At 36.8% G+C, this 18,756-nt stretch overlaps 1 non-coding gene across 1 annotated transcript; it reads left to right on the top strand.

The window, feature by feature from the left end:
- The first annotated feature begins 18,414 nt into the window (after positions 1 to 18,414).
- On the top strand, positions 18,415 to 18,545 carry LOC133766120 (small nucleolar RNA SNORA68). The gene has a single exon (XR_009866671.1). It is a non-coding gene; the product is annotated as a small nucleolar RNA SNORA68 (small nucleolar RNA).
- Positions 18,546 to 18,756: the final 211 nt, after the last annotated feature.

The following is an 18,756-nucleotide window of genomic DNA, read 5'->3' as shown; positions in this document are numbered from 1 at the left end:
ATTTATGAATGAGAATTCCTGCTGGTCTGCATCCTCCTCATCATTTTTTTTTTTTGGCAGGCAGAGTGGGCAGTAGAGGGAGACAGAGAGACAGAGAGAAAGGTCTTCCTTTTGCCGTTGGTTCACCCTCCAATGGCCGCCGCGGTAGGCGCGCTGCGGCCGGCGCACCACACTGATACGATGGCAGGAGCCAGGTGCTTCTCCTGGTCTCCCATGGGATGCAGGGCCCAAGCACTTGGGCCATCCTCCACTGCACTCCCAGGCCACAGTAGAGAGCTGGCCTGGAAGAGGGGCAACCGGGACAGGATCGGTGCCCCAACTGGGACTAGAACCCGGTGTGCCGGCGCCGCAAGGCGGAGGATTAGCCTAGTGAGCTGCGGCGCCGGCACCAGCCTCCTCATCATTTGTAATTGTCAGTTTGGTAATTTTTTTTTCCATTCTAGGATATGTATAAGAGTATCATGGTATTGTTCAATTTGCTATTTCCTAAGGCATATGATATTAAATGTCTTTTCATATGTTCATTTGTCAACTGTTTCTTTTTTGGTTTAGTGTCTATTCACACCTTTTGCCCATTTTCTGGTTGAATTATTGATTTTCTTATTGAAAATTGGATTCTAAGAGGCATTTGTATATTTTAGGTACAGAATACTAATTAGGTATGTCTTTCGAAGGCTATCAATTTCATTTTCATAGCCTCAACAGTGCATTTATCAGAAAAGGTTTTAATTTTAATAAATCACAACCCATTAACTATTCCTCTTGAGGCTCTCTTTTTTGTTTGTATAAATATCTAAACACTCATCATTTTATCTCAGCTACGTAAACTGTCTTATAGTATCTGGAAGCTCTATAGCATTATAGTTTATATGTAAGTTTGACATCCATTGTTAGTTATTGTTTGTGAAAGATTTATGGTATATTATCTAGATCATTGCTTTATGTGTGTTTGTGTGGTGTGCACATCCAATTTCTCTGGTATAGTGTGTTGAAAATATCACTCTTTATTGAATGACACTGCTTGTTTTCCAAGGAACTTGGACTTGCATGTGTGTATTTTGAGGCTTTCCATTCTTTTCCAGTAATTAATTTTTTCCTTCTTCAGCATTGTCACATTTCCACAATCACTGCAGCTTCATAATAAGTAAAGGTAGAATAGTGTTGGTCCTCTACTTGTTCTTTTTTAGTATTGTGTTGGATGTTCCTATAGTCCATTTTCTCTTACCCTCCTTTCTCTCCCCTTTCTCTTACTGCAGCACATAACACTAGGAATCCAAGCTGGATTTGTAAATCTGGTCTCCTTTTCTCCAACCAGCCATAAAATATAAAAATAGTATTTCAAGTCTCCCACATACTGATGTGTAAGAGATAGCCATAAAGAAATCCTCTATCCTACCTCATCTGATAATAAACCACAAGACTCATTCCAGAAGTGTCCGACTGTACCTGGGAATAGGAATGCTGCAAAGACAAGCACAATACAAACCAAAAGGCTTTCCTGAGTTTCCCCACTCAGCCCATGAGCATCAGCTCATACACTTTTGTGTCCAGTCATATCTCCGCATAATTGTCCATTCTTCACCAGATGGTAGCATAATAATGGATACTTTTCCCTAGAGTGATGGCTCCTCATTGCTGATGCTTCCTGTGTCAAATAAAACTTTGATTAAATGTAATTGCTATGTACTTTTCTTGTTAACCTGTATTTTTTTATAATAGTATCAGCTGTTATCCTTGTGATAGAGAGGAAAGCTATTACTTCTTTCTGTCCCTGCAGCATATTAATCTCTTTCATTTTGAATATTTTTTACTTTTTTAAAATTTCACAATTTTCATCATATGTGAGTGTAGTTTCATTATGATTTTTTTCTTAAGAAAATATTATTGCTGCCCAGTGCCATGGCTTACTAGGCTAATCCTCTGCCTGTGGCACCAGCACTCTGGATTCTAGTCCCGGTTCTGTCCCGGTTGCTCCTCTTCCAGTCCAGCTCTCTGCAGATCCGCAGCCAGGAGCCAGGTGCTTCTCCTGGTCTCCCATGCGGGTGCAGAGCCCAAGCACTTGGGCCATCCTCCACTGCACTCCCAGGCCACAGCAGAGAGCTGGCCTGGAAGAGAGGCAACCGGGACAGAATCTGGCCCCTGACCGGGACTAGAATCCAGGGTGCTGGGAGGATTAGCCTATTGAGCCGTGGCGCCGTTCCTCATTTTGTTAATATCATTTTATTCTGAAACATGTTAAATATACAAATTTAAGGAGTACAATGTGTTGCATACATTGCGCAATAATGCAATTAGGGTAATTAACATATTCACCATCACAAAAAATTCTACTCACTTTTACCTATACAAACGAAATGAGGTACTACTCTCTCATGCCTCTTAGAATGGCTGTTTTCAAAAAAATAAAAATAAAAAAAACTGTTGGTGGATTGTAATTTAGTAAAGCTGTAATGCAAAACAATATGGAGTTTCTTCAGAGATCTAAAAGTAGGACTACCATATGACCTAGAAATTCCTTTACTGGTTATATATGCAAAAGAAAAGAAATTGGTATGTGGAAGAGATATCTGCACTCTCATTGTTATCACAGCACTGTTCACAACAGCCAGGATAAAGAATCAACCTTAGTGTCCGAGGAACGATAAATGAGTGAAGAGATTGTGTTGTGCATATGCACACAATGGAATTCCACCTGAAAAAGAAAAATTTCTGTCACTTGTGAAAACATGAATGAACCTGTAGGACATTATGCTAAGTAAAATAAGCCAGGTGCAAAAAGATGAACCCCTCATGATCTCACTCATATCTGGAATTTCAGAATTTGACTTCACAGAAGTACAGAATAGTATATTGCCAGAGTCTAGAGAGGATAGGGAAACAGAAAGGATGGAGAGAGGTTATTAAAGGGCTCAAAGTTAAAATTACTGAGGAGGAATCAGTATTGCTGTCCTATTGTACAATAAGGTAACCATAGTAAATAATAGCGTATTTCAAAATAACTAGAAGACTGTTTCTTAATCATGTTTTATATGCTTATTTTACTGTTTTTCCTGCTTGAAGCACATGGTTTTTTTGTTTGTTTGTTTTTGTATTTTTTCCCTCCAGTCTCAACTGTACATATTTGGGAAGCACCTGGAGGTAAAAGCCACTGAATCATACGCCCTTCCATTAAGACTGGCCTCTAGGATTTATTTATGCTTATATTTTAATTTCTATTTTTGTTCGAAAGAGACAGAGAGACAGATGGAGAGAGATACAGTCCATCCATTAGTTCAATATCCAAATGCCCACAACAACCAGGGCTGGGCTAGGACAAAGCCAGGAGCAAGGAACCACATCTAGTCTGACATGTGGGTGTCAGGGATGCAACTACTTGAGCCATCATCTGTATTCCAAGGTGTGCACTATCAGAAAACTGAATTGGAAGTGGAGTAGCCAATACTCAAGCTAGGCACTATGATGTGGATGCAGGTGTCTCAAGCAGTGCATCAACCCATGTGCCAAACACTGTCCCCTAGCTCCTGGCCTCTGGGAAATTTTAATGCTGAAATAACTCCAATCTCAGCCTCTAGAAGTTTGAAAATTGCAACTTACATTTAAGTGTTTCTATATTCCTGAATCCATGCTTTTGCTCAAGATAAAGTGAAATGTGATTCTTTGTATTCAGTTTCTTGCAGTTTATTCTGCAGCCTCAAGCAATTGATGAACTAAGAAAATCAATTATATTTGGATTGTTTAGTTTTTGATTTTGAGGGCAAAAAGATGACTTCCACCCTCTTTATATGTTGGAGCAGATACCAGTAATCTCCAACAGCTATCTGACGATTGTTTTTACCCTTACTATAGAACTTAAGCACGGGAATAAAGTTAATTTTCTAAGTTACAACGTCTTTATTATAAATCCTATCTGCCAACTTCATGCTCCTTTATTGGTGATATCTTTAAATTTATGCATGTGCTATCAAATAAAATTTATATATCTGTAGCTTTTACTGAAATATGTATAATTAGATATTTGTAATGTAATATATAAATCATTGTGCTTTTAGTTTTCTTTTTATTATTATATATTACAATATGAAGTTAGAGAGCTGATTTGCTGCTAAATGTATTGTTTATGAGCAAATAAAAATTCAGAAATATATTACATATATTCAGTTTTATTACGTCAATTCTTTTGAGTAGATTTGTATTGATTTTCTCTGGAAATTTATTTTACAGACAACCTAAAATATGCTTAGCTTTATGTACATCTATGTTGAGTCATTAATCAAATAATTTTATGCACCTCAATATAATCAACATGAAGTTATAAACAAAAATAATACTTTCGGCTAAGCCAACTTTACTGGTTTTCAAGTACTGTAATCCGTAAGGGAGAATCAAATATTTATCATTTTAAGTGCACTCCAAATCAAGATGTGCTTTTACATCATTTATCTTCATGCACATTGATAAAGGCACTTCATTCATTATGCTTCAGAGGATATTGCTTTTAAATTTAGCTTCCTATGTTTGTTTTATTTCTATGGTTACTAATCAATTTCATACCTTGTGCTGAGTAAGACTGACCTATTATAGATGATACTTTTGATGAATATGTACTCTAAAGTAAAATAATTCAAAACTACCAGTTTATTTTTAAATGACTCTGCAGCTTCCAGAATATGACAGAATGCTATCATTCTAAAAAGCTAACACCATTGGAAGGAAAATATAGCAATATTTCAATAGATTAGTTGTATTATTCAATCTTGAAGATTCTTGAAAATTGTTCCTATTTCAGCAAGGGAAAGCCAAAAGCATAAAGAGAAACTAAAGGTGCATACATTCTCACACCATTATTGCCTACTACTCTTTTTCAAGCTGCAGTCATGGTCTACTCTCAATGCGACAATAGCATGTTTGTTTTCCTCGTTCTAATCTTGACCTCTCCATTACTCCTTATTCCAGAAAGCCAGTAGCTCTAAACACAGACCCAGTTTAAGGACTTTTAGCTGTTACTGTTCAATAAATGACCTGAAACATTGTGCTGCAATACTACAAATATTTATTCATCATTATTGTTTGGGTGGACTGATTGATCTCTTTGGGCTGCCTTGTCTTACAGCTGGGTCTAAATGAGTCTCCCTTGCCTCACTCACACACATAGCTCCTCAGCTTAGTCATCATTTGTAACAGCTGTCCTCCAGCTCTCTGACCCTTCATGAGTTGGACTAGATTTGTTGACATAATCAATAGCATTCACTGGAACAAGAAAAGACAAAACTCCTGTGTATGAATGTTTTTTTCAAATATCTGTCTTTGATCTTTCTGATGGTCTAATGCCAAAAGTAAGAAATGTCGCCAACCAAGATTCAGGATATCAGCCACTTTTTTTCAACAGAAATATTGACAAAACCACAATAAAAAGGAATTTACATTAAAAAACCAGAAGGGATTACTGTAGCTATTGTTCTGTAAATAGCATCGATTTTCTAGCTTCTCATTTTTTTTTTCTCCCTTTAGAGAGGTTCTTCAAGAACAAACTCTATCATCTACAATTTTTCTGTTTTCCTATCTTCAGAGAATCTTATAACCTTTGATTATAAATAGTAATTATATATATTAATACATTGTACATTTATTAATTAGTTATTGTTTATTTAAGTGACATGGCTTATTAGAATCTGTGTTTAGGCCGGCTCTGCAGCTCAATAGGCTAATCCTCCACCTACAGCGCTGGCACTTTGGGTTCTAGTCCTGGTTGGGGCACCGGATTCTTTCCTGGTTGCTCCTCTTCCAGGCCAGCTCTCTGCTGTGGCCCGGGAGTGCAGTGGAGGATGGCCCAGGTCCTTAGGCCCTGCACCCACATGGGAGACAAGGAGAAACACCTGGCTCCTGGCTTCAGATCAGTGCAGCCCATCGGCTGTAGCGGCCACTTAGGGGGTGAACCAATGGAAAAAGGAAGAACTTTCTCTCTCTCTCTCTCTCTCTCTCTTTCTCTCTCTCTCTCTCACTGTCTAACTCTGCTTGTCAAAAAAAAAAAAAGAATCTGTGTTTAGTTTGCTGCTCATTGAGTGTAATCAATAGTCATGTCAGAGCCTACTGCAGGGACTGTGATTAATATTTTTTTTTAATGAGTGGATGATTGAACACCAATAGGGGAGCCAGGTAAATTTTCAGCGGAATAAAAATGTTGTGACATTTTTTTTAAATAATGAAATTCAATATAAAATGTACATGTTTATTTTTGTGAAGAAGATAAAGAAATTTTTACCTTTTCACAAGACATCCATTGCCTAATCTCATTTTAATAAAGCAAAACTTTGAAAAAATCTATAATCAGAAAAAATTAAATAAATATGTCAGAGAATATCTTTGAGACTGTCATTTTCTCTTGCATATACTGATTGCTTACACTTCAGCACAGACAGGCCCATTAGAGTGAGCATCTGCTCTCCTTATTCTCTTCATATCCAGGGTATCGAAATAGAATGTCCTCGAACCTTATCACATAATATCATCAAATAAAATGTTCACTAGGGAATTTAGATTTTTCACCACAAGATTATACAGCAAATGCAAAGGAACTGTTTTACTAAGCCAATTCTATAGCAGAGAAATTACATATTAGTAACAGATATTCGTATTTTTAATACCCTTCATCTTCATCCAGTGATGAGGATAAGGTTTCCTCTGCTGCACATCAGAAATAAGTTTAGTTTTGGCCCCTTCTCTTTTGTATTGCAAAAATAAAGACTCATTTTTTGTTACCAATAGCAGCATCTCTGTCTTCGAAGCATGTTCTTAATCATATTTGGTTGCTGTTTTGCATTCACCCCTCCAAAATAGTCACCTCATGAGTACTGCTTTCAAGTTAAATGCCAACTCTACCCAAATTGAATTCAGGGATCTAATTTTATTTGTTAGGTTGTGGCAATCTTTTAGAACATGGAGTACAGCACAGCAAGAGCACACACATCTTTTGTGGTAGAAAATACATGTGTGTGTGTGTATACATACATATATATATATATATATATTAATTGGAGACTAAAGGTTTCAGAAAGGTAGAAACCATAACTTCAAATGGAAGCATACACGCACACACACACACACATGACATTGAAAAGCCAATACAACAGAAAATAACATGATCCTTAAGTAATTCACTCTGGAAAGAAGAAGGAAACAAATTCAAATGTATTTATATATTCAAACCAGAACCATTAAGATAAAATTATGAAAAACAACAAATGCATTTCTGTGTCTGCTTACATGTTTGAAGATATTCTGTCTACCTTTACACATATATGCTCATATGTATATTTATATATATATATGTATAGCGTTATATGTATCAATGTATGCTAATTGAGATTATATGTGAAATCTCATTGAATGACTATGTAGCTGATTTTGGACTACTAGCTTAACAATTTGATTACCAATGTACAAATTATCTGCAACATTTATCTTAAGCAAAATTAGATAATGTATTTTAACCTCTACTGTTAATAAGTATTTTTTATTTTGTGCAAAAAGGACAGTTTGCAGTAATGAAAAGTATAAATTTAGATACCTGTCAAGAGACTCAATCTAACTACATACTATATTTTCATTATATGTTCTAATCATGCAGTTAGCTATCCTGTTATTATTGCTTCTTCAGGGAGGTATGAACCATGTAAATGTATTTTTTCATAGCCTGAGATTTAGATCAGATGAATGAAATTGACATAATATTTTTGTGAGTAGATTACTATCTCTGAGTGGGTTTATCTTTATCATCTTCCAGCAGATGGTGCCATTGCAACAAATTTTTTTTTAATCTTTGCATGTTTGGGGTAAATGAAGTACCAATATTTTTTGTGATGATACAATGAGTGGAGATATATTTTCTGAATGGATTCTGTCTTTCCATTCAGGCTTCTCTAAATGAAAATCTTTCAATGACAGCAAGATTGTGCAGAAGAACATAAAAAAAAAAATATTGCTTCCTCTGTGCCTGAGCTGTAAGCTACTTATCAGTTGGCTTCTTGCTTGTTAAAAAATACACTGTTTACCATTTTTAACCAATTATTTTCTTTTACAAGGATTCTGGAGACACATAATCAATGTATTAAGAAATATTTAAGCAAAAAATCCTTCAGAAAATCATGGTGCTCTGATTGTCCCTTTTTTTTTTTTTTTACTTTTATTTAATGAATATAAATTTCCAGTATACAGCTTATGGCCTTTTTTTTTTTTTTTACATTTGGCTGTGTTTTATTCTTGAAATCTAGAATTTGGAGGCATTGTCTCATAATTGTTTTTGTAATACAGATGAATGTAACATAATATTTTGCATTCAATAACATAAGTTAGTTAAACATGCTAATGAAAAGTGTGTAATTATTTGCTATTCGTGTCCAGGTGTTTACTACCTCTTGGTACCTGAATTTATGTTGTCATTCTTACATAGTCTCTACAATTAATTGTAGATTAATTTATTATTGTAAATATTAATTCATTTATTTGAAAGACAGAGTTTGAGAGAGGTAGAGAGAGAGAGAGAGAGAGAGAGAGAGAGAGGGAGGGAGGGAGAGAGAGAGAAATCAGTCTTCCATTGATTGGTTCACTCCCCAAATAGCCACAATGGCTGAACCTGGGCCAATCAGAAACCAGGAGCCTAGAGTTTTCCTGGGTCATGTTCCACTGCTTTCCCAAGCAAATCAGCAGGTAACTGGTTCAGAAGCAGAGCAGCAAGGATTAGAAATAGAACCCAAATCGAATGCTGGCACTGCATGTGGCAGCTTTACCCGCTACGCCACAGTGCTAGCCCTGTCCTCATACATTTTACAACAGGCCTGCTTCTCCCTATAGTATCTAACTCCCAAACCAGCCTCAGCATTGATAAATTGCCCCTTTCTAAATTAATTCATGTACTGGTCAATCAACCTATCAATTGATTAATCAATATACACTTTCATCCAAAATATGTTCCCTGGTCCGCTATTTATTTGGAACTACTTTATAATTTCGTGAGATTTTATAAAGTTAGGGTAATAAGAAAACTTTGCTTTATGATATTAGAGTATCCAGATAGGAGCAAGTACTTAGCCTGGCAATGAACATACTCTTTAAGACTCCCAGTCTCACATGACAGTGCATTAGTTTGAATCTCAGCTCCAACTCCTAAGTCTATCTTTTTGCTAATACAGACTCTAGGAATGCAGTAGTATTGACTCAATATTTATGTTCCTGTCAAGCATGTGGCAGGCTGAATAGAGTTCTGGGCTCCGAATTCTATTGTTGTAAGCATTTTAGGGGTGAATGAGAATGTTGGAGATCTCTTTCTCTCCATCTCTCTATCCCTATCTCTTTGTGTTTGACTTTTTCCCTCTCAAATAAGTTTAAAAGAATTAAAAAGACAGCTATAAAAACAATAAGTGATTATTGGCATTATATAAATACAAGTAGGAAATTATTGGAAATGAAAATCAACCAGACTCCTAAATTTTAGTCAGATAGTTTGTTTTAACAGTGCTAGTGTTCATGATAAGGGTTTTAAGAAGAGATTTAGGAAAAGTAATAGGACAGCTTGACTAGAAGTTTATCAATGGCAAGAGAAAAGCAGGACAATTTAGACACTGTAGCACTCCAGATATTAAATTTACTTTTTGATAAATTAACAACAGATAGAGAAAGGGAATTTTTAAAACATGGTTAATTGACATATTAAATTTTTATAAAATGATTTAAAATATCTCAAGAAACTGTATCTAGTGAGAAAAATTACTTTTCATTTTTCATATTTCTTAGAAGACTGTTAATTAGAGCAACTCTCAAATTTTTGGAAAGAATATTTGGTTAATTTCAGAATTGTAAGCAAATATCCTGCAAAAGTAGTTGATGAAAGGAAGAGAGAAAAGGAGGAAGAAGGGAAGGAAGGAAGGAAGGAAGGAAGGAAGGAAGGAAGGAAGGAAAAACAGAAACTTAAATGTTACATATGAATACCATGATGATAATTTCATAACAGGAAAAGTTATTGATATATATTTTTCCTTTAATCCTTAGAACAACTATTGGAGACACATTATCAGTTTAAAGGTAAATATAAACTCAGCATTTCAAGGGGTATTTTTAATCTTAGAATTATGTCAGGTTTAAAAAGCAGTATTTGCTACAAAAGCTAAAAAAAAAATGATTTAATAGATAAACATGTTCAATCTGGACATTACACCTGAAACATCAAATTGTATTCCCTGAATATATAACATTTCATGCATTTATAAATTTTTTTTCAAGGGCAGGTGCTGTGGCATAGCCAGTTAAACTACCATCTGCAGTGCCAGCCTCCTATGTGGAAGCCAGTTCGAGTTCCCACTCTTTCAATTCATATCCAGCTCCCTTCTAATGGCCGAGGAAAGCAGTGGAAGATGGCCAAGCCTTTGGGCCCCTGCACCCTCATTAGAAACCGGAAAGAAGCTCCTGGCTCCTGGCTTTGGCTGGTCCATCCCCAGCCCTTGGGGGCCCTTTGGGGAGTGAACCAGCAGATGTAAGATCTCTCTGTCTCTCTCTATCTCTCCTCTTTCTGTCTCTGTTACTCTGATTATCAAATAAATCTTTACACAATAAAATTTTATTTCAGAAATTAAGAAAATTGTGCATTTATTGGATTCTTATTAACACACTTTCATTCCCATCATCAGCAATAAAACTCATTTAACACATACACACATAAGATGATGATTCAATATTGCATTTATTATATTATAAACCTCATGAGGATTCAAGGGGAAATTTCACAGGACAGTGGAAAGGAGAATGGATTTTTAATAGGACAAATTGGAGAATATTTTGTTAACAAACACAAAATTTATTGTTGAATTTCAAAATTTGAAATGATGAATTGAGATAGTTGCTGTGGTATAGTGGGTTAACCCGCTGCTTGGGATGCCTTTACTTCATATTGAATGAAAGTTTCAAGTCATGGTTACTCTGTTTCCAATGCAGCTGCCTGCTAATCTACCCAGGAAAGAATGTGGTGGCCCAAGTACTTGAGCCCCCACTACCCACATGGCAAATTCAGTTCTGTGTTCCTGGCTTAGGACTGGTTCTGCTACTGTGACCATTTTGAGAGTCAATCAGCAGCTGGAAGATTGGAAGACTCTCTCTCTGTCTCTGTCTCTGTCTCTGTCTCTCTCTCTCTCTCTCCCCTTTGTCCTTCAAATAAATAAATAAATATTTCATAAAGAAAATGATTACTTATTATTTCTGAATTATAAAGAAGAATTTGGCTGGCGTCACGGCTCAATAGGCTAATCCTCTGCCTGCTGCGCCAGCACCCTGGGTTCTAGTCCCAGTCGGGATGCCGGATTCTGTCCCGGTTGCCCCTCTTCCAGGCCAGCTCTCTGCTATGGCCCGGGAGTGCAGTGGAGGATGGCCCAAGTCCTTGGACCCTGCACCCACATGGGAGACCAGGATAAGCACCTGGCTCCTGGCTTCGGATCAGCGTGGTGCGCCGGTCGCAGCGCGCAGGCCACGGCGGCCATTGGGGGGTTTCCAACGGCAAAAGGAAGACCTTTCTCTCTCTCTCTCTCTCACTGTCCACTCTGCCCGTCAAAAAAATTTTAAAAAAATAAAAATAAAAATAGAAGAATTTCTCTCTTGACTTAAAGACCTTTTGAGTCATAAATAATAACATGATCCCAAAATATGTTCATTGAAAAAAATTTGAAGCATAAAATTACAATGATTGTGGTGGGCATTTTTGGGGTTAAGATGCCACCTATGGGGCCCGGCACAGTGGCTCACTTGGTTAATTCTCTGCCTGCGGCCCTGGCATCCCAAATGGGCGCCGGGTTCTAGTCCCTGTTGCTTCTCTTCCAGTCCAGCTCTCTACTGTGGCCTGGAAGGGCAGTGGAGAATGGCTGAAGTGCTTAGGCCCCTGCACCTGCATGGGAGACCAGGAAGAAGCATCCTGCTCCTGAATTTGGATCGGCGTAGCGCCGGCCGTGGCTGTCATTTGGGGAGTGAACCAACAGAAGGGAGACCTTTCTCTCTATCTCTTTCTCTCACTGTCTATAATTCTACCTGTCAGATTAAAAAAAAAAAAAAAAAAAAAAAAAAAAAAAAAAAAAAAAAGGATGCCACCTGGGATGACACCATCCCATGTTATTGTGTCAGAGTGTCTGAGGTGGATTCTTGCTTCCAGTTCCAGCTGATTGTTGTTGAACAATCTGGGAGGCAACAGTTTTGGTTCAGTAACTGAATCCCTGCCACTTAGGCAGGAGATTCACACTGTGTTGCTGACTCCTGGATTTAGCCTGGCTTAAGCCCAGGTATTGTCATGTGAGTAATGAACCAGCAAATGGGAGATCTTCCTCTGTCTTTTACCTGTTTCTCTTTCTGCCTTTCAAATAAATAAATGACAATATTTTTTCTAAAAACGAATGACTATTGTGAAAGGAATGTTTATTAATAATAATCAGAATTTCAAATATTAAGTAATATAACAGCACATGACAAATATAGTTAATATAAAGGAAATGCAAGATGCACATTAAGAAAATATATAGCCCTAGTGCTTAGTGTACTGTTTTCCTTGCATTGTCTTAGAAATGTACCTCAGACTGTGTTCTTAAGTGAGTGAAAAATAATTCTCTAAGAGCTCTGAAGTCTAGAAACTTGAATCTTGGTGATGGCCTTCGTGTCATCTTTCAGAAAACTGTAGGAAAAGATTCGTTCTTGACTCCTTCAGCTCCTGGTGGCCTCAAGAATTTCTTGACTGTGACAGCATTGCTTTGACCTCTGCCTCCATATTCCAGTGACCATCTTCTCTCTGCATGTCTTTATTCCTTTCTTGCACATGACCCTTCAAAGGGCCTATTCCTTTCTTAAGATGACTTTAGTCATATTGTAGTAGAGATGCACACTACTTCAGGTGACTTCCTCTTAACGAGGTATGCATTTTGACTTAATTCCTGTCCAGGTCACCTTGAAAATATGTATCTTTGAGGGACAAAAAGCAACCCAGTACACCTGGCTATAAATATAATACACTTATGTATTTCCATCAAGAGTTTTGAAATAAAATTTTGATAATTTTGCATCAGATAATGGATATATGCATGAATTTAGATAGTATTATCCTAAGTAAAATAGATATGAAACAATGAATGCTTTCTGAGAACTTGATATGGGTGAGATCTTTAGATACAATACCACACTCGTTTATTGTAAACAACCAATGCAAAAAGCATTGTACCCATTTTACATATCAGAAAAACAAAGTTAAAACGCACAGAGAAGTCCACACAATTGTTAACTCCAAAATCAATCCCCATAAAGCAACTGAATGCTAAATCAGCTGAATACACATTCTCCTCCCAACTCATTGTGCATAACCATCAGCATTGTACACGTGCTAAAGGTATATTTACACAGTCAAAACTGCCTAGAAACTAAATCAGGGGGTCAGATATAGGAACAAACTAGGGGTAAGGAGGGAGAGGAGGAGGAGGCAGGAGGAAGGAGGAGCAAAAGAAGGAAGAAGTGGGAGGAGGAGGAGGGAGGAAAAGAGGAGGAGGGGAAGGACGAAGAGGAAGGAGGAGAGTACTCCAACCATCTTTAGTTGCTTTTCAAGGTGCATTAGCAGGGAGCTGGATTGGAAGCAGAGCAACCAGGACTGGAAACAGGGCCTCCTACTATCCCTCTCCCCATCCTGCTCCTCCTCTTTCCTCCTCCCCCTCCTCCTCTTCCTGGAGACAAGTAGGACCTGGGCTGAGAAAGGCCCCTGGCATGTTCTTTAAGAGAAACTCTCTAGGAAAATGCTGAGCGGAGTTGTGTGAGCACACCTCTAGGATGTCAGAACAGGAGAGCCACCCACATGCTGCTCCAACCTGGGAGAGCTCTGTGAACAGAAGTCCAACCTGTGCCTAGTACAGCCTTGGAAGTGAAATTGTCATTCAATTTATACAACCATCTAATCCTCCGCCTGCGGTGCCAGCATCCCATATGGGCGCCAGGTTCTAGTCCCATTTGCTCCTCTTCCAATCCAGCTCTCTGCTGAGGCCCAGGAGTGCAGTGGAGGATGGTCCCAGTGCTTGGGCCCTGCACTCACATGGGAGACCAGGAGGAAGCAACCACCTGGCTCCTGGCTTCAGATTGTTGCAGTGCCAGCTGTGGCTGCCATTTGGGGAGTGAACCAATGGAAGGAAGACCTTTCTCTCTGTCTCTCTCTCTCACTGTCTATAACTCTACCCGTCAAATAAAAAAAAAAAATACAACCATCAAATGAGGAAAATGTAATCTATAAAGCAAGGAGTTGGGTAGTATTTACTGTTGTAGAGGATTTGTTTCAAGGTTTCTATTAGGTATTTACAGTTCTATTAATTTTCTTCTGAATAGGGATATTTGTCATACAAGTGTTTTCTGTGGATAAGGAATAAAAAATGTGCAATTATCTGATGGTATTATTTTGTAAAAAATATACATAATATGAAGAAAATACATCATGTAATATTTGTGTGATTATATTTATAGAAATTAATAGAAAAAAAACAGAAAAACAGGAAGAACATTGGAAAATTTGTTTATGTCTATTGAGATACTTTTTGGGTATTGCTGTTTGTTCTCTATAGTTTCTTTGTATGTCTAATAATTAATATTGTACATATATAACTTTGCTATTAGAAAACCATTCTTCCAACTGAATTGCCATTAAATCCTCAACAAAACAAATTATAATCATGAAGTACCAAAGAACATGCAAACAGGAAAAATGTGTATAAAAATATCTTAACATTCTCACTTTCTTAGACAAAATACTTGTCATATTATTAATTTTGAAAAATCCCTGTGGATATTAATATGCATTTCAAAAATTTCAGTGTTAGTATTATTAGAAATATAGTGCAGTTGAGTACTTCCAACAACACTGAGGGAGGGAGGTGATAGAACAATGGCTGAGTGCAACTACCAGAATAGCAATAACAACAAGAAGAAATAATCATTGCTTGTTCTTTTTAAACCCAGTCTACTGGAACTTGTCCCATCAATATATTAGGAACTTTCCCAAAAGTCATGTTTTTATAAGTTTCCCTGAAATAATTATTTTATTTCATATCTCTAAGATTTTTTAAATTATAATTAACAAAAACACAATAACAATAAATTGTTTGCTTTATGCCAACAAGTAGAACCCTTGTTGTGGCTCATTGTTAAACTACTGCCTGATGCCAGCATCTCATATGAGCATCAGCTCCATGCCCAATTACTCCACTTCCAACACAGCTCCCTGTTAATGCATCTTGGAAAGCAGTAGCAGATGGCCCAAGTCTTTGGCTCCTTGTAAACCCATGAGGAGGACCCAGATGCAGAACCCAGCACCTGGTTTCTGGTTGGCACAGCCCTTGTTACTGCAACAATTTGGAGAGTGAACCAGCAGATGGAAAATGATCTCGTTCTCTCTGCAACTTGTCTTTTAAAAAGAATAAAAATTGTCCACTCTCAGTATTATTATTCAACATAGCTAGAGAATTTTTAGCAAGAGCAATAACACAAGAAATCAAAGGAAAAGGAGAGTCAAATTATCCCTGTTTGCAGAGGACACAAAACTTTATCAAAAGACTCCACAAAGAGACTACTGAAACTCATAAGAGAATTTGGCAAATTCGTAGGAAATAACAATAAACACACAAAAATCAATAGCATTTGTTATAAACCATCAGTGCTCTGGATGATAATCACTGCAAAAAATTAAATGCCTTGGGAAAAATTTAACCAAGAGTATGAAAATACCTCTTACAAACAATATAAATGTATAAAAAAATCTAAAAAGTTTTGTTTCAGTAACACGGTTTCATTACTTTTTATTCCATTGTATATATGTAAGTTACGTGGTTTATCCATTCATCAGTTAATGGACACTTAGATTGTTTCATTTCTTAACGATTGTGAAAAGTGCCACAATTAGCATAGGATGGTAGATATCTAACAGGCTGATTTCACTTTCCTTTGGATATACACCCAGTTGGAATTATGAGAACATATGGTAGTTCAGTTCTATTTTTTGTTTGCTTTATTTTGGTTTTAGTTTTTTTTGTTTTGTTTTGTTTATTGCTTTTTTTTACTGTTGTGAAGAAACTCCTACTATTTTCCTTCAATGGTTATACTCATCTATATTCCCACCAACAATGTACAAAGGTTTCTTTCCCCCACCTCCTATCCCTGCCAACACTTAGCATCTGTGTTTTTGATAGCATCCATTCTAACTAGAGTGAGGTAATATATCATTGTGGTTTTGATCTGCATTTTCCTGAGATTTAGTGGCTTGAGAAAATTCTTATGCCCCTGTTGGCCGTTTCTATGCCTTCCTTGAAAAATATCTATTTAGAACCATCATCCATTTTTAAATTGGATTATTATATTTTGCTAGTGATATGATAGTTTCTAATATATTATTTTTTAAAAATGTATTTATTTATTTACTTGATAGGTAGAATTACAGAGAGAAGATTTTCCATTTGTTGCTTTATTCATCAAATGGCTACAAGGACCAGGTCTGGACCTGGACAAGGCCAGCCAGAACTCCATCTAGATCTCCCTTCTGGGTGGCAGAGGACAACGTTCTGCAGCTTTCCTGGGCACATCAGTAGGAGCTGGATCTGAAGCAGAGCTGCCAGCACTGAACCAGAACCCGCAGGGGATGCTGAGGTTGCAGGCAAGGGTTTAACCTTGTGTGTCACAACAGTAACCCCTGGTAATATCTCATTTTAAATGTACTTAAAGAGTGAAAAAATGAGCAGGGAGGAACACAGGAATAGTAAAAGTGCACAGACACACAGAAGAAAAGATTTAGAAGTAGTTAGACATTTATACTCTTCCTGTAAATTCTTGAATGTAAATCCCTTGTTGAATTTCATGCATGGCATTTTGGTAAGGGGAATTTGAGGAAAACATCTTAGAAATTAGGTTGCTTGCAACTGATAGTAGAACAAATGTCATCCAATAGCAGTTTTAAGCTTGAATATTTTGTACTCAAATATTTGGGTTTTTGAAAGGAAAATTTAAAATGTATCTAAAAAAGTCTATATTCAGGTGATTAAATTAAGTCACATCAATGTTATGCATAGACACACCTGAGAAATTCAGATTCTGAGAATTCACTGTAAAACTAGTGTCAAAATAATTAATCACATTGGTAGAAATACTCTTTTGCATTACCAAGCAATACTTAACTAACATAATTAATTCTGATTATTAGTATCACTATAAACATTTGCACTTGAGGTTTTATCTCACCAGATATTTACACAGCTGTGTTAGTCTTATCAAGTAAATATTCTAATACTAATGACATTGGATTTAAAGATGAGTAAGTCAACTTCTCCTTGTTGCAACTAAAAATCAAATGTGGAATAAGGTCACCCTTTTAATCCATCTGAATAAATAACTATAAAATAAGGTGAGATGTGGTAATGCAGAAGAAAAATTCAAATCCAGGCACTGTCCTTTAATGTTATAGAACATAACCATTAGGAAGGTCACCCTCATTTCATTTCATAACCTTTATAGAAAATTATTAGGAGCCATTGTTGATACCATTATGGCGATCTAAAGTAAGGCTGTAGTAAGTCATTGTGGATGTTTAAAAAAGTACTGGAAGACAATGAATACAGAATAAGAATTTGAAACTCAAGTATCAATGACTACAGTAAGAGAATTATGTTTATATACATATGTATATGTTTATATACAGAGGGAATGATGAATAATTTTGATATTTTTTTGTTCGTGTATGTATAATATCATTCAGGAGAATGCTTGTGCTGCATTTATAATTGAAAATTTAAATTGCATATTGATCTTACTGTAGATTGTAGAAGAGATAGGAAATATGAAAAGATGACACACTGAAATTTCTGCTTTAAAGCAGGAAAAAAGTGATGTGCCTTATCCTGCTGAAAAGCAAAGACAACTGGAAAAATATTGCAGAAAGACAAATCCTTTCTATGTATATCAGAACTCAGAAGAAGGAAAATTCATGTAATACATGTAATACAAATACACACAGTCTACAATAACCCTGCATCATTGTAATAGTGAAAAATGAGAGTGGATACTTCCAAGGAAATCATAAAAGAAAGAATAGATTTCAGGGTCAAATAATGAGTTTACCTTTTGCTGTATTGATTTTGCCTCAATATCAAGTGAAAGTGCACAGCGAGCAGTTGAAAATGATGCACAAATCAGGAAACAGGTTAAGGCAAGCTTATGAAGTTATAGGTTTTCCTCAAAGAAGAAATAATTTTAGTTGAAGATGGCCTGTCATTAGTTCTGGATATATCAGTTACTGTTTGAAATTCTGAGTTAAATATCTGCCTGATTACTTGTGTTACAGATATTTGCTAACGGAACTGCAACTCCTAAATTTTGCTCAAGTAAGATCCATTTTCAAACATATCATCTCTGTTGTCATGGCAGCGTTTTAAGCACAAGTGAGCATCACAAGCAGATCTTGCTGCCTTTAGGTGCTGTGGCTGTGCCCTGGAAGTGAACCTAGAGATCCTACACCCGAGCTGGGAAGGAGTGGGGCAAGGGGACAAAGACACCATCTCCAGATTGCCTGTATTGATGGTCTCCTTAGAAGAAATTGAGGTGTGTCTGTTCTTGAGCAAATTGCTTTAGTGGGGGGAGGGACTTTTCTGGAGAAAGAAAGAGAAGCAAGTAAGATAAGACAGGGAAAATATTAGCCAAAGACATGGCCACAGTTAATCTCAAAGGAGT

Source organism: Lepus europaeus, chromosome 8, assembly GCF_033115175.1.
Source record: "Lepus europaeus isolate LE1 chromosome 8, mLepTim1.pri, whole genome shotgun sequence".
Classification (NCBI taxonomy): domain Eukaryota; kingdom Metazoa; phylum Chordata; class Mammalia; order Lagomorpha; family Leporidae; genus Lepus; species Lepus europaeus.
Note: the sequence above shows the minus strand (reverse complement) of the source record. Positions and strands in the feature narration are given on the sequence as shown.